Source organism: Ipomoea nil, unplaced genomic scaffold (assembly GCF_001879475.1).
Source record: "Ipomoea nil cultivar Tokyo-kokei standard unplaced genomic scaffold, Asagao_1.1 scaffold2791, whole genome shotgun sequence".
In the NCBI taxonomy this organism is placed as follows: Eukaryota; Viridiplantae; Streptophyta; class Magnoliopsida; order Solanales; family Convolvulaceae; genus Ipomoea; species Ipomoea nil.
Window position 1 is genome coordinate 2,419,200 of NW_017619219.1, and position 17,327 is coordinate 2,436,526.

Here is a 17,327-nt window from a genome sequence, read left to right on the forward strand (position 1 = left end):
AAAAGTCAGCTCTAAAAGATCATACAATGAGTCCACATTAAACCAAAATGCCATATTGCTCCTATGCGGGCCAGTGCCAACAGAAATATTGTTGGAGTAGTTACCTTCTATTTAGGATTTCTGAGAACAATGATCACTGAATCTCCACGAAGGAACATCTTGCTAATAAACATGTCCTTGTTAACAGGTAGTGCTTTCTTTTTCCCTTTGCGAGTCTTTGGAACCTCAGTCCACACCTCTCTAACATTTTCCAGAACCATATTGCAGTGACGATTGAAAGCCCTGACACGGCCCAGAAGCTTTCTGTTGTTCCGGCAGTTTATGAGCACCTGAGTGTTGTTTCTAACACTCATCATAAGAACAGAAAGTGGTCCAGTGTTGAATTCTTCTTCCTCATTCTTCGCAGGGGCATCCTCTTCCATTGGCCGACTCATCTTGGATCGAATAGGAGGACTCCGAAGGTAAAAAAGAATAGAGGGTTTTACGGATTAGGGTTTTGGAATCGACAAATTGAGGAGGACCGCGATTGTAAATGGCTCTTCTTAACAAAATACAGTTCAAACTACCAAAAAAATTAAATATTGTTGTTTACGAAGTTTACTTGTTGCCTCAATCGATGCACGCCGGTGACTTCTTCGTGGGGTTCCGTCTGCCATAGCTTCCTGCTTGCTCGCCGGTGAGTTCGTCGTTGTCATAGCACGGGAGCTCTGCGTCTTGCAGTTCTCTACTCTTTTTCTTGTGCACTGCCGACAGATTTACTTAGACATCCGGGGTAAAAAGTAAAACCCTATGCGTGAGGACCCGGTGATTTCGGCCTTCCTTAGTAATCTTGCACAAATATTTACCTAATTACCCTTTTTCCCCCCTAATTAATTAATCAAAATCGTAACTTGTCTTATTTAGTGACCATGTGATTTCACACCATCTGCATTTTACAGCCGTTAGATTGGGTTATCCTATGGTTGCAAACTGTCCACAGTCCTCACCTAACACACTAACCACACTTGAACCTCACCCTATATATATATATATATATATATATATATATATATATATCTACCTATATTGTATTTCAACGCGTTGGAGTGGGTTTCAGCATCATTCGCTGAACAGATATATTTGGCTTTCAGGCACAGATGAGTAGACACCGGAGCGCGCTAAAGATCCGGAGAGTAGACTAGTTAATTTCCCTTTCGGCCTGCGTGCCATGATTACGTATTGACATTGCTTTGAGGTTGTTTAGTTAGTTTAGCCTGTGCATCTGAGTTTTCCAGCTCAGATGTGGCATAGCACCCCGCACTCTTGTGTTAATTTTGAGATTTAATGAGAATTCACCTTTATTATATAAGCTTTAAAAGTTTCAAAATTTTGGGGTGTTACATGATTGATTGGCATAAAATAAATAAAATAAAACAGAGGTTCAGGATTTTAAAAACAATAAGAGAGAAGATGAGATTCATGGGATTCAAGTATTTAATCACCTAGCGCCAATTAACGTTTGTAATATTTATTTTGGAATTAAGACTTGTATGGAAATGCAAAGTGGAATAGAATTACTCCCGTAATTTCTACCCCTAGTGAATTTCCACTCCCGTGGCTTAAAGACCCGATAAGATCGAAGATCAGCATTCAATTATTCCCAATTATTACCATCTCCCGATGCGCAACAATCTAGAATAAGATTCCCTCAATAAATTCTCTTTTTCCAAGGTCCAACCATTAGGTGCAATCGTGTGTGCCCTAATTTATGCCCCAACTCCATTGGTGACGCAAACATGGCTATGAAGCTAGTAACTATGGCCATTAATTACAAGCATCAAACAATATTATCACGATTGCAACACAAGTATTAAACCCAAATAATAATATATTAAAGAAACTGAGAGCTCAGGCACATTGGTTCATAAACACTTTTACCCAAGAATCTCTAAAGAATTTAGCCAAGCATGGCTAAATTATACATAGCAAATATAAATAAAGAATTACAAATCATCAAAAGAGTACAAGAATTAACCAGACGATTTTCTCAAATCTCCCTAGTCTTCTTCTTGCTTTCCAAGACAACTTGTGGCTCTTGATTTCTCTCCTTCTTGTCTCCAAGAATCTCTGAATTCTAAACTATGAATTGTAAATTATCTATTCTAATTATTTACTCCAAACTAAACTACTTCATTAGGGTTGAGGAAGGTGGCATTTTATAGTTGATACAAAGCTAGAAAGGAATAGGAATTTTCCTAATTTAATTTAGAAATTTTAGCTTAGGAATGATTAGGCAATTATTTTAGCCATCTTGCTTTGGAATATTTCCATTTTAAATTAGGAAGTTTCTAAAAATCGCACCCAGTGCAATAGGTACGTTTTGCAAGATTATTTTGACCATTTTCTCTTATTATCTAGACGTAGATATCTCATAAAAGTTGTATCCTTTCGAGTCTTCTTTCCAATGGCTCAAGAATCACCTCAATCAGGCATTCCTAGCATGAGATATGATCAAAATACTAAACTGTCACCAATCTGTGCGAGATGAAATGTTACTGGAATTTTTTGACGCGTCGAGCCTGGGGCTCAATGCTTCGAGTTTTCTGCTGAGTCATAGGTTGTAGCCCTTCGAGTCTTCTTTCCAATGGCTCAAGAATCACCTGAATCGGACATTCCTAGCATGAGATATGATCAAAATACTAAACTGTCGCCGAATTCAACGGGAATTACAACTCTTCGGTCTTTTGATCCATTATTTGACTCCAATTTTGTCCTAGGACTTCCCTTGCTCATGATTTTGACCTACAATGGTTCAAAAACACTAACAAACACCGTAAAACATTCAAAACAAGTGTAGAATCATATCCTAATGAGAATAGCAAGGAAAACATGTATTAAATAAGCAAAATTAAAGAACTTAATTACTGAGATGATTCAAAATAACTATAAAATTAAGCACAGATGTGATAACATCAGTTTCTATCTTAAGCTTTGTTTGTATTGGTTACTTGACGTGTTTAGGTAGTGAAGGTTGTAGTGGTTGAGTTGGGGAGAAGAAGAGATCCACACAAAGAAGAAGAAGAAGCAACAAAGGTATAACCCATGGACTCCCAACTAGCTTTTATTTGACTCTGAGAAGTCTATATAGTAGTATAAATGCTTAGAAATGCTAGTCTATTGATGTGTTTGCGCTATTAAGTGATCTATTGTTGATCTATGATGTGTTGTTGAGGATTTGAGAGTGTTTGAATGCTTGAAATTGAATTTATAGGTGAAGAAGAGTATCACTGGTGCACAAGACAGTGTGCACCAGATGAGTCACGGAGCTAGCCAACGGCCCTAGGCAGGGACCGTTGGCCAGTCCCGTGGAGGCATGGCCCTAGGACACGGCTCTTGGCATGAGCCGTGGCCCTAGGCTGTTGCTTGGTGGAGGCTAAGTAGCGGGGCTTCTCAAGCACTGTCAGGCTGTAGCAGTGTAGTGGCCGGGTCCTTGTGGCTCTTCTATGTGTCGTTCGGACCGGGAGTCGCGGGCCTTTGAGGCTCGGACACTCGGGATCGTACGACGCACTAGTAGAATTTGATTTCATTGATTTTGGAGTACAAATGAGCATTTTGCAGTAGAAAGTATGTTGATTCATGCCTAGAAGTAATCTGTGTATATTTGCAGTAATTGAAATTGTGAAGTAGTTGTTCTTGGCTATTTGTTTAAGAAACATGACAATTATTTGATTGTTAGATTAAGATGTATGTTCATTTTTTTCCAAAGTTTTTTTGATTAGCATGCTAAGTATTCATTGTGAATATTAGAGAATTTTGCCAAGAATATGAAATGTTTGATTGTACAGAGCATGAATCTAATTGCCAGTAAAGTGAAGTATTTCTTACAGTAAAATGCATATTTGAGCATATCATGATTTTAAGTGCAAGAGTGGCTTAATGTAAGCCTAAGTAATCTTTCAAAAATTTATATCTATTTTGGAAAATCATTATATATTTGCATTGAGAAGTTGCGTGATATTTGATTTACATTTTATGAGAACAGATAAGTTGTTGAGAAACTATGTGCATAAGTTTGCATAAGTTGAGTTGTTGCATGAGTTTGAAATGCATGAGCTATATATATTTGTATCTATCTAGTGTGAGTAATCCGAGGTTTTGGAGGACCGTTAGGATTACGTCCTTTCGGAAGAAATGAGAAAGTAAGAAAGTTTGAGAAAAGAAACAGACATTGCGAGCCGACAGTTTTTAGAACTAACAAGGTCAATATTCCCGAGTTACTAGGTTGGATACTACCCGCCGGGATTGGAACCCTGGTTAGGGGTGTGCACACTAAAAGTACGATACCTGATACCACAGAGAAAGCAAGAAAGAAAGATTAAGAACCAAGAGAGTGGTTCTGGGGGCGAGTTGAGTATTAAGCCAGCTAGACTGACGAGTTTATATAGGTCTTTTCATGAGTTGTGAAGGTCCTACCTCTCCCACGAGTTAGAGGTTCCGTTAATACGGATGTGGCGGATGCACGAGATTGCACCGTACGCTAGGGCTTCGCTACGGCAGAGTACCTGCATCGCACAAGAAGAGAAACTAGAAGTATGAGAAAGAAGTGAAAAGCGAGTCAATGTGACTAAACAGAAAGAAAGAAAGAAAGCGAGTCATTGCGACTCTAAAGAAAGCGAGTCAATGTGACTCAAGAGAAAGGGAAGAAAAGCGATTCATTGTGACTCTAAGAAACCTCCACATAAAAAGTATTTCTTTTTAAGAGTGAGAGTGTATATGTATATCTATCTATACTTATACTAAAGCATCATGCTTATCTTATTGCATGATTAAATGATTTGCACATGTTGCATGGAAGTAGGACAAGAAGCATGACATTACATTGTCTTACATTCGTATATGATAGCATAAGATTGCTTATTGAGTTATATAATAGCATGAGATTGCTTATTGAGTTATATAATAGCATGAGATTGCTTATTAAGTTATATGATAGCATGAGACAACTTATTGAGTTATATGATAGCATGAGACAACTTATTGAGTTATATGATAGCATGAGATTGCTTATTGAGTTATATAATAGCATGAGATTGCTTATTGAGTTATATAATAGCATGAGATTGCTTATTGAGTTATATGATAGCATGAGACTGCTTATTGAGTTATATGATAGCATGAGATTGCTTATTGAGTTATATGATAGCATGAGACTGCTTATTGAGTTATATGATAACATGAGACTGCTTATTGAGTTATATAATAGCATGAAACTGCTTATTGAGTTATATAATAGCATGAGATTTCTTATTGAGTTATATGATAGCACGAGATTGCTTATTGAGTTATATGATAGCACGAGACTGCTTATTGAGTTATATGATAGCATGAGATTGCTTATTCAGTTATATGATAGCATGAGATTGCTTATTAAGTTATATGATAGCATGAGTCTACTTATTGAGATATATGATGATATGAAATTATTGTTAAGATATATGATTAGCATGAGATTGTTTGTTAAAGCTTAAGTATATTGTTAACTATCAATTTGAGTATGATTAGTGTATATCGCCATGATAAGATATGTATGTGGAAGCATGAGTTTGTAGATGAGCCAAATGATTGAAAAAGTATGCATATTTGATACTAAGGTTACAAGCATATGAAAATACTGTTGAGCATGTTTGAATGTTGTTTAAGTGATTGAGAATACTTGATCTAACTGAGTGAAACAAATGTTTTCCAAAAGTATATAATGTGTATTTTACAGGGTTGAGTGGCGTTATACTTAGATTCGTGCTAACGGGTTGTTTTCTACTTGTTGTTTGTTAACCCCTTTCAGGTGGGCCCAGTGTTTGAGCGCGCACGAGTTAGATTAGTGCGTAGACTAGGAGTAGTTAGATTCTAGTTTAGAATCTGCTATTTGATGATGTTTAGATGCTACGTAATCTTTTGTTGGTGTTGAACACCGGGGCTTCGTTCCCCAAGTTTGGTTGTAGTTTATTTATGAGCTTGACTCCAGTTAGATTTCTTTTGTAGCCTGTGCAGTCACCATGGGTGGTGATTGTGGCGGTGACACCTCTTAAAGTTGTTTAGTAAGTTTAATACGCTTGTTTAGTATCCCTATCTTTGCTAAGTTTTGTTAATAAGGTTTAAGAAAAGTGGGGTGTTACAGAAGGTCTCCGTGTGACACCCCGTAAATCTAAATTCTAATTGAATTAATTAAGGAATTAATCCTAGCCTTCCTTGGTAACTTCTTCCTAAAATCATGAAATTTCATAGTCGAAGGACTAGAAATTGACTAGTTTTCTTGGTGTACCTTGTGCCTTGTGTGTTGTACCTCAATCCCTTATTCATCCAAACCTTAGTAAGGGTAACTTGGTCTTTTCACTATTGAGAGGTGCTCATGTTTCCTAGCAAGACCTCTTGTCTTCATTCCATGCTAGCCAAAGTTCTAAAAACTCTCTAACCTCTCTCTAAAAAAATCCTAGCTTTCTCTCCAAGTCAAAAAGGAAACTTCCAAGCTTTGCATAGTCTTCCACCAAGATTCCAACTTTCCAACACTACAAGGCTAGAAATGGTAAGATCTATCCTTCCCTACCTTTTCCTTACAAGATTCCCCCATCTTTTCTCTAAATCTTTCTTTTACCTTGTGGGTTTTGGGGGTTTGTAGAAGATCTAGTGGTGGGTGAAGTGCTAGGTTGATCTAGAGGAGCTTTGGTCTTGCTTTGAGGTTGAAGAAGGTGTTCTTGGTCTACAAGAGGTAACCCATGCTACACAAAACCTATTTTCACTTTTGTTGGCCTGTGTGCCTAGACTAGTGGCCTGTGTGCCTAGACTTATGTTGCTTGATGATTTTGATAGTTTTAGCCTGTGCACCCATGGTTTATGGGTGTGGCATAACGCTTTCTCGATTTTAATATAGCTTCCGCTTAATGTTTGTCTTAATGATTCGTTGTTTACCTTTGAATCTAAGTTTTTAAAAAGTTGGTAAAATAGGGGGTGTTACAGTTGGTATCAGAGTCTAGGTTTGAGCCTAGGATGTTAAGAGTTGGACTTTAGGAACCTAGATTGGAACCTAGGTTAGTGCTTTCAAGTGTAAGACCTTAAGAAGTTAAGCTCGAATCCCAAGTGTTTAAGTACCTAAGTCTTAGGAACCTTAAGACGCGCTGTGAGGTTGTGAGTTCTCTTATCTTTTTCTTTTGTGCTTCTTGTGCTTTGTTTTTCTTTCTGTTGTGGGATCTTTTAAGCTAAGGCACTGGGTAAAGGTGCGGGCTTCTAAGCTTCCTCCCGTTTTCGTGCTGTTTCTGTAGAAGTCAAGGATGGCACCATCGAGACGTCATGCAAGGACTTCAGAGGCGGCCACCAACGATCAGCTAGTTCAAAGCTTGCATCAGCTGGCACAGATCACCCAAACGCTGAGCAACACCCTCCTCAACAACAGCCACCCTCCTCAGAATGGGAATCGGGACGTAGTACACCAAGTATCAAGTCTCCATCTCCCGATCTTCGCCGGTGAAGAAGATCCCGCTGTGCTGGAAGAGTGGATCCGAATGTTTGACAAGATCTTCGAAATAGTGGTCTGCCCGGAGGATCGCCAAGTGGAGTTAGCTACGTTCTACCTTAAGCAAGAAGCGGACTTGTGGTGGATGCTTGAAAGGCCAGCTTGTAGACAAGATCCGAGGTTTAGTTGGGAAATCTTGAAGGATAAGCTACGTGAGCGGTTCTATCCTACTCATGTCAATGCGGAAAAGTACGAGGAGTTCCTCCACCTTAAGCAAGTACCCTTGTCGGTAATGGAGTACCACAAGAAGTTTTTGGAGTTAGCCCCTTTCGCCTCAGTTTTGGTACCTACCGAGGAGAGTAAAGTTGAGAAGTTTGTGGCCGGACTTAACTTCGAGGCTAGCAAAGCCTTGACTGTGTCAAAGCCCAAGACTCTCAATGAGGCCTACCTTTGTGCAGCCGACCTCTACCGGGTGCAGCAAGTTCAGAAAGGAATCCAAGAGAGCCGTAAGAGGAGTTTTGAAACAAGTGTTGCACCTGTGGTTATGAGTTTGTCAGTTACCGGTGCCGAACCATCTAGAAGCCTTCAAAGGAACGACTCTAAGAGTGGTGAGACTCCCCAGCCAATCCGGAACAACAAGGTTAAGGGATGGCACTCCGTTTGCAAGAAGTATGGAAGTGGCCACCCCGACATGGACTGTCATGGGAAGCCGGTAGAGTGCTTTGCTCGTGGTAAGAAAGGTCACCGGTCCTTTGAGTGCGTGCCTAAGAGGAAGACTTCAGCAAGCCCGAAACCAACTGGTAGTGTGAGACCTTAGTCGGGAAGTAAGCTTCAAAGGGGAATCAACGGCGGACGAAGTGGAAGAAGCAGCCAGGACCCGGGTGCGAAGCCGAGACCTTGGCGAGGCAAGATCCACAGTCGTGAGTCAGATGCAAGTTGAAACCGATGAAGTAAGTTCTTTTACCCTTTTGTTGCACCTCCCTTTGCCTTCGTGCCCTTCCTTGCGTGTTAGCTAGTTTAAAAGTCAGTTTTGACCTTGGTTTTGACTCAAAGCTTCTTGGGTTTTCAGGAGATCTGGAGAAGTTTGGTAAGGTACGGGTGTTATTAGCTCGTTAAGCAGAAGAAATCGTTTGTAGTCAAAGAACCCTTGACCCTCTTTAATCTTTTTCCTCCTTCTAGACGAACCCAATCCTTCTTTTTTCCAAGTAATCCTTTTTCTTTCGAACCTTGTTCCTGTTTTCTTTCCTAACCATCTTGTGTAAGGCGACGGTGACTTCAGCTTTTGAAGGAAATCTGGCAAGGTCTGAGAGTTAAGTCGCGTCAAAATCGAAGAAAAGAACCTTCAGTTCGACAAAAGTGTAGTAATCAAGCGCCGAGCAGACATTTTCGCCCGAAGTCGGAAATCCCTAACCCTCTTAAAGCCGTTTTCCTCTCCTTCCCTTGTCAAACCAAATGTCTTTTTTCCGAAAAGTCCTTCCTATCTTTTCGAAACTCGTTCTTGCTCCCTTCTTGAATTGACTCTGTACAAGGTAACAACCTCATTTTCCTAAGTTGTGACTTTGAAAATCTTGATTCCCTTTCTAATCAATGCTATCCTTGAACCTAAACTCAGAACTCTTCCGTTGGGAAATCCTTATCTATCCTTTTAAACCTCGTTCTTGTATTCCTCGCTTCTAACGATTCCGTGCAAGGTGGCAACCTTATTTCCTAAGTTGCAACTTTGATGACTTTGATCATATTCCTAAGTAACGTGATCCTCGAGTTTTGAACCTAAACCTTTCGCTCTAACCTTCTTTGTTGAACCAAGTCTCTTCTTGTGAGCCTTCTTTCCCCGATGTTACCTTTTTCCTTGCTACCGTTCCTGCTTTGGACCTTTAATCCGGACCGAAAGTTTTGAAGTTTTCAAGCGCTGCTTTGTAGAGAGTTGTGGGCGGCGTGTTAATGCAAGTGTTAAGTTGGCAGCCTGCATCAAGTTAGCTCAAGAGCTAGGGAGAAGGACATCTTGGTCGTGTTTCGGAGTTGGTAGTGGTGGGTTTTGTTTGGATGTGACCGATCCAACAAGTTGTGCAGTGTGAGTACCTTGCTTCCTTTGTTTGGAGGAATCAGCGGTGAATTGTTGAAGATGCGATCCTTGTTCTTCGTTCCCGGGTAATCTAGCTTTAGAGTTCTCTTGGTGTTAGTTTCCGTTGTAGCTTGTTCCTTAGCTAAGACGTCTAGGTCTGGGTAGATTGGTGGTTAGTAATAAGTAGGGAGTGAAGTTTAAGGTACAATCTTCTATAAATCTTCCGGTAAATCTTCTGTTTATCACCTTTTCTTTCTTTCTTGACTTACCTTTGTGAACCCTCAGCCTATTTTTAAGCCTATCAATCTTATCACCGTAAATTGAAACCTTGATTTCTTTAGCTTTGTTTAGTTGGTGGACACCTTTGTTCTTTGTTTTCTCTTGTCACACCTTTGTTCATTGCTTTCTCTTATCACACCTTTGTTCATTGTTTTCTCTTGTCACACCTTTGTTCATTGCTTTCTCTTGTCACACCTTTGTTCATTGCTATTCCTTTTGGTAACCCGTCGTGCCCAAGCTTCGGGGACGAAGCTTCTTGTTAGGGGGAGAGGATGTGACACCCCGTAAATCTAAATGCTAATTGAGATTAATTAAGGAATTAATCCTAGCCTTCCTTGGTAACTTCTTCCTAAAATCCTGAAATTTCATAATCAAAGGACTAGAAATTGACTAGTCTTCTTGGTGTACCTTGTTGATGGAAGGGTCGATCCCACAGGGAATTGATATAGATGCAATTTAATAAACTTGAAAATAAATGGCATGAATAAACTTAAGTTTGAAAGAAGTTCGAATTGCAGAGAACAAAAGAAAATAATCCAAAAACTAAGGAAACAGAATTGAAAATCAAAACCACAAGTGAAAATAAAGGCAGGAAGAATAATAAATTAACCACGAAACGAAACAACTAGAGAATAAAAGCTAGATTAACTCAATTAATTCTCTCAATTAACTCAAGCTAAATTGATCAAATTCAACTTAAATGATGCCAGTACGAATTATAAGATAAAACATAAGCAATTGGCAACTTATTAAACTCAATAATTAAAACTCAAAAGCAAGAACTAAAAACAGCAACAACAAGCTTAGTATTTGTTGAATTGAATAATTGCCAAATTGAAACTAACAGTGAGCATTAAGGAGAAGGAATAAACAAAAATGCAATGGAATCACTTATCAAATCATCGAAAGATTAATAGCATAAGTAATCTCATTAAGAATTGGCAGTGGAAAGCTTCTCAACACAAACCAAAATGCAGTACGGCTTTCCTCAAAATCAACAAGACAAATTTACTAAGAAAATTGAAAAGAATTATGAAAAGGCAAGTAAATTGAACTAGAAATTGCTACTGTAAAAGTTTCATGGTAAAATTATTTACGTTTCTAGAAGGAAAATTTAGCAACCATATTAAAATTAACAAGAAGCATACGCAGTATCATTATTTCACCTAGTAAATTATATCAAGAAGGATTAATAAGAAGAAAAAAATAAAGTGAAAAAAATAAAATAGAATTGTTATGAAAGAAAGAAAGTCGAATGAATTGATGGACAATAATAACACTTAAAGCCGATTAAAAGCAAATGTAATTAATCAAATTAAATTAAATTAAATAGAGCTAAGCATATTACAGCAAATATAATAAAGCTTAATGACCACTGGCCACTAAAATCAATTTAACTCACAAACTAGAATTGTAGAATTAAAGAAAGAAATTGCAATTTGAAATAAAAAGAAGAAATAAAATCAAGTAGAAAACGCAGTCCCAAAATCTGCTTCGATTCCAATCAACTTAATGTGCTGCTGCCGAAGGAATTCACTCGCAAGTGTAAAATCGTTGCTGCTGCGCCGGAAATTGCCGCCGAAAACACCAAACCCGTCGCCGGACGCCGCCAAGAGTAGAACCGGTCGGGAATTGCTCCGGGGTAAAAATTGATTATTTTCCCCTTCGATCGCTCTCTTTTTATATTGCTCAATCTAACCGCTTCTTCATACTCGTCGGAGAAATAACAACAGAGATTAAGGAGAACCATAGAGCTGAGGTTGCTGGATAGCTCGTCAATGGCCGAAGAAGACGCTCTGCAAGATTGCGATCTCCTTTTGCGGTTGGTCTATGATTGGCTAATAATAATAACAACAACAACAACAACAACAGCAACAACAGCAACAATATCAACAGCAGCAACAACAGCAACAACAACAACAACAACAACAACAATAATAATAACAATAATAATAATATCAATAACAATAACAATAACAATAACAATAACAATAACAACAATAATAACAATAAGAACAATAATAATAATAATAATAATAATAATAATAATAATAATAATAATAATAATAATAATAATAATAATAATAATAATAATGAATTTATAAAATTGAGGTTAACAAATTATTGCGGTGACAAATAGCAAAACTAATTACTAACAAAAATAACCTCAAAATTAAATTAAATAATATTAATAAAGCTAAATATATCAATAATAATTAAAAATAATTATAAATTAATTAATTATTACGAATTAATTATAAAAATATTACTTAAAATAACATTAAAATAATGTTTATCAAATCTCCCCACACTTATTTATTTGCTTGTCCTCAAGCTAAAGCATTATAAAAAAAATAAAATAAAATCAAGTATTAGATGGTGTTGTACCCAAAAATAGCCTTTCAAATTTATTTGCATCATCAATGCAAAGTTAATGCCAACTCAAACAATGTATAAAACAATTGACTAGAAATTAAAACCTTTAGCAACTAAAATAAATATAAACTTGTGCTCGTGTGCTGACACCCCTTATATGAACTATACAAAAACTCAATAGAAAAACATGAAAATTTCACCAAATTCAACGTAAGCCAAATTCAAAAATATTCAATCACAGTGCAGGTGCAAAACATGAAGGAAATTCAGAAATATTCAACCTAACCTAATGTTTATCACTTGTGCCTTGTGTGTTGTACCTCAATCCCTTATTCATCCAAACCTTAGTAAGAGTAACTTGGTCTTTTCACTAGTGAGAGGTGCTCATGTTTTCCTAGCAAGACCTCTTGTCTTCATTCCATGCTAACCAAAGTTCTAAAAACTCTCCGACCTCTCTCTAAAAGAATCCTAGCTTTCTCTCCAAGTCAAAAAGGAAACTTCCAAGCTTTGCATAGTTTTCCACCAAGATTCCAACTTTCCAAAACTACAAGGCTAGGAATGGTAAGATCTATCCTTCCCTACCTTTTCCTTACAAGATTCCCCCATCTTTTCTCTAAATCTTTCTTTTACCTTGTGGGTTTTGGGGGTTTGTAGAAGATCTAGTGGTGGGTGAAGTGTTAGGTTGATCTAGAGGAGCTTTGGTCTTGCTTTGAGGTTGAAGAAGGTGTTCTTGGTCTATAAGAGGTAACCCATGCTACACAAAACCTATTTTCACTTGATAATAATGATTATTGGCTTCTATGTGACGTTCTTGATGTGTTTGAATGATTGATGCATGATCTTGGGATAATGCATTTTTAGAGCTTGTATTTAGGGTTCTTAAATGCTTTTATTTGAGCTATTCATATGTTCAAGTCATATCTTTGTTGTATGGAAGATTTGAGGTCATTTGGACTTGAACTTAGCCTTGTAGAAGAAAAACCGCGAATACTGATTTTTTGGTGCAGGACGTATCCCGCGGGTGGAACCACGGGTGGGGGCCTACCCGTGGCCCTACCCGCGGGGAACATGTTTGGTGACTGCGGGGAATTGTTCCCCGTGGTCCTTTCTTCTTGGTATTTGACGTTTTGACCTCCCGTTGTTGAATTATTGAGCTTTTGTGAGTCTTCTTGATGTTTCGTATGTCTAGAACGATGTGTTAGGAATCCATGTTAGGATTTGGCGTCTTGAATCGTGCTAAGGGTCCAACCTTGTGATTCGTTGGGCTAATATGAGTCTTGAAGGTTCGACGGAACCATTTTGGTTTATCCGTTTAATATGCATGCTAGTCTTGGTGTCATTGATGCTAGTATGTGTTGTTTGTCCCTTTCTATTGAGGATTGGCAACTCGGGTTGCCAATCATGTTGATATTGTATTGAGGTCCATTGTTGTTGTTGAGTATCGTTTAATGTCCTTCATTGAAACCCCTTGCTTGGATCCCTTGATGTGATCTCGTGTGTATGATTATTCCTTGATTAAGCTATGGTTGAGCTTATCCCTTGTTGTACACACTTTGTGTGGAATCTATGTGTTGTTGTATCTCTAGATTCCGTGTGTATTGACTCTTGTTGAGATGATGGGTTGATGTGATGAGATGATTGAGCTGGTAAAGTGAACAGTGTGGGGACTTATGTGTGATTGCATCCGGTAGTGGGTTTAAAGCTCCGGATTGCCATTTGGATACTTGTGACTTGTGGACAACATGGGAAACTCATTCCAGTTGCCAGAGATGGTAGCTAACCCGTTGAGCTTGGAATCTCAATAGGGGGTGTATACACTTAAAGTTGTTAGCTCTGTTTCCATTGGGATGCGGTCCTTGACATTGCGATGACACTATGCATGTGATCCAGGTCGTTGCGATGACTACGTGAACATGTTTGTTGATGATTTGGAGCCCTCCACACTGATCCACTATGAATCGAGCCGTGGTGCTGACTCCACGGTATATGACTTAGTGTGATTGTGTCCTATGTGGATTTGGATCTCGTTATGGTGTGAATCTTGCCTCTCTTTGCTTAAAGCATGTCTTTTGTGAATCCTTCTTTGTGTGTCGTACGTTGTACCTTGCTATTAAGCTTCTTGCTTGAGGTTCTATTGTCTTGTTGAGTATGATGGTCTTTGACCTTTGTTGTGAGTGATTGATGAGTATATTGATGTTTCCTCTCTCTCGGCTTTAAAATGATATATACTGTATTCCCAGTTTCAAATGGTTTTGTTTATATCTATGTATATTATGATACTTAACGCGTGTTGGTGGGTTACCAGCATTATTCACTGACCGGGTGTTATCCCCATGTTTTACAGGTTTTAAGTAGATGCCGAGCGCGCTAGATGTGGACGCTAGATAGAGTAGCTCCCATGTTTAGACGTTTACTTTTGTTGGCATGTGTGCCTAGATTAGTGGTTTGTGTGCCTAGACTAGTGGCATTTGTGCCTAGACTTATGCTGGTTGATGATTTTGATAATTTTAGCTTGTGCACCCATGGTTTATGGGTGTGGCATAACGCTTTCCCGATTTTAATATAGCTTCCGCTTAATGTTTGTCTTAATGATTAGCTGTTTACCTTTGAATCTAAGTTTTTAAAAAGTTGGTAAAATCGGGGGTATTACATTCCAGACCACTACCATCATCGGAGGGCTTCGCCAGAACATAGAGGAGAGGGAGGAGACCAGTCGTAGCTCGTCCGCCGCCGTCGCTCAGAGAGGTTCCACTCGTCTGTTCTATTGCCGCCGAGAAGAACACCCAACTGTGCCACTGCTGAGCTAGCACTGCTGGACCTGCTGTAGCGCCAGAAAACAGGGGTGGTCCCGACCATCGCTACCTCTCGCTTACTGGACTGTCAGAAGGGTGAAGGTCACCGGTCCTGCTGCTTCCCGCGCCACTGCTCGCTTGAGGAACAAGGTCGCCGTCGAGCTCCTCGTTGTTCGCTATTCGAGAGAGAGAGAAAGAAGATGGTGGTGGTTCTAGGTTCACTTGCAGCTGATGAAGTTATGCCGAGAAAGAGATAGGAGAGATGAGAGGTGAAGGAAAATCTGGAAAGTGAAGCTTGGGTGTATGGCTGCTGATCAAGGAACCATTGTATGTATACATATACATATTTTGGGTTAGAAATAAACAAATGGGTAGGGTTACTAATTTGGGTCAAAATGTAGAAGATTAGGCTTGGGCTTGGGTAAAAGTGTTGGGTTAAACCATTAAGATCAATTGGGTTAGAAGATTGGGTTAAAAATACATTTAGACTAAGGACACAAAACCATTTAGGTTAGGAAATCTGATATTAATAAATACAGGTTCATCTGAGATAAACTTTTAGGTCAAAGTTTTAGGAAATAAATCATCGTGGGAATAAAATACTTTATTTTTTAGAACTTTGTAAAGTAAGAATTTGGAGAAAAATATTTTGGGTTGTCACAGAAACCCTCTAAATACCTTCATGCTAACCAATATCACCATGTTGAAATAAGAGTGGGTATTGTAAGGGGTGATAACAACTATAATAGTATTGGATATTTTGTGACCTCTCACTATGTGCATATACCCTAATGTTTCTATTTCCATAAAGACCATTTCCATTTTACCAATCTATATTGCAACTACTTGAGAAGTAGATGGCACATTGTAAGTTTTTTTTATATCCATCCATTGAAACATTTGAATACAATATAATGCTAAACTTGTCAGTAGGGCTGGGAATAGGCCAGGCCCCTACACAGGGGCCTATGCCCTGGCCTATTTAGGGCCTGGCTTTTTCAGTTAAAAGGCCAGGCCTAGGCCTATTTAATAGCATATTTAGTTAAATAGGTTCATGCCTATATAAGAAGGCCTGGCCTACGAACCTGCAGACTTAGCCTGTTTATATATAAAATATATATTTAATATTTAATTATTTTATATAACATTTTATAACTAAATTTTTTTAATAATTATAATATAACCCAGTATATATATATATATATATATATATATATATATATATATATATATATATATATATATATATATATATATATATATATAGTCGTGTCTTCCCCAATCGCTGACGCGGAGGCTGCGACTCTGCGAGCGGTGAGCGACGAGGCTGCGAGAGGCAAGGCGGCGAGCGGAGAGAACAACTGCTTTTCTGCTATTCAGCTTGGCGGCGACCGGCGAGAAATTAAGGAGGTTAGTGTAGTTCTCTGCTCTTAGTTTAGTTTTGTTTACTTGTTTAGTAATATAAACTAAAGATAGAGGTTAGTGTAGTTTTCTGCTATTATTTTCTGCCATTAGTTTAGTTTTGTTTACTTGTTTAGTAATATAAACTAAAGATGAAGGTTAGTGTTTACTTGTTAGTGTTTAGTAATTAGTTTAGTAATTACTAATTTTCTGTTAATTAGGTTAGTGTTTAGTAATTAGTTTAGTTTAGTAATTTGGTTAGTGTTTAGTAATTAATTTAGTTTAGTTTTCTGCTGCTTGTTTAGTTTTCCACTTTGTGGTTTTGTTTACTTATTTTCTGTCATATACAATATATATGGGGTGGGGAAGTGATGACAACTGCCCCACTGACCTCACTGTGGCTTCACCACTGTTCATATTGAATGTACTTCGCCCCACAAAAAATGTAAACATTCGTTGGAGTCAATTTGAACGGATTATGTTGTGAGGTATTTGAATTTGCCACTAAATACATATAAAATGGGAATAATAATTTTTTTATAGCAAGGAGGTGTGTGTGTCTATATATATAACTGTATAAATTTAGTTGTAATACATTTTGAGTAAAAACATACGAAGTAGTTTTATTTTAATCCATCAAACTTTGATCAGGTATTTCATCAAGCTAAGAAATGAGAACTAAATGAATTGTATTGAATGAGATAATTACAAAGAGTACATACAATGATAATATATACAGCTCGCATGGGTAGCTCAACTGGTCATAGAGGTGAAACTTTGGAAGAATGACTAGGGATCGAGTCTCACCAACGGTAGTGAGGGGGGTTCTTTTTGAGCATTGGGCCGGGGTGTGGGGGGCCCTTAGGGTTGGGGTTAAGCTTGGGGTTCAGCTTTTTGGAAGAGTCGGATCCTGAAATAAGGAGTTATAAACTGA

General features: G+C 38.2%; 1 pseudogene; it reads right to left on the reverse strand.

The window, feature by feature from the left end:
- On the reverse strand, positions 1–539 carry LOC109157565 (annotated as a pseudogene).
- Positions 540–17,327: the final 16,788 nt, after the last annotated feature.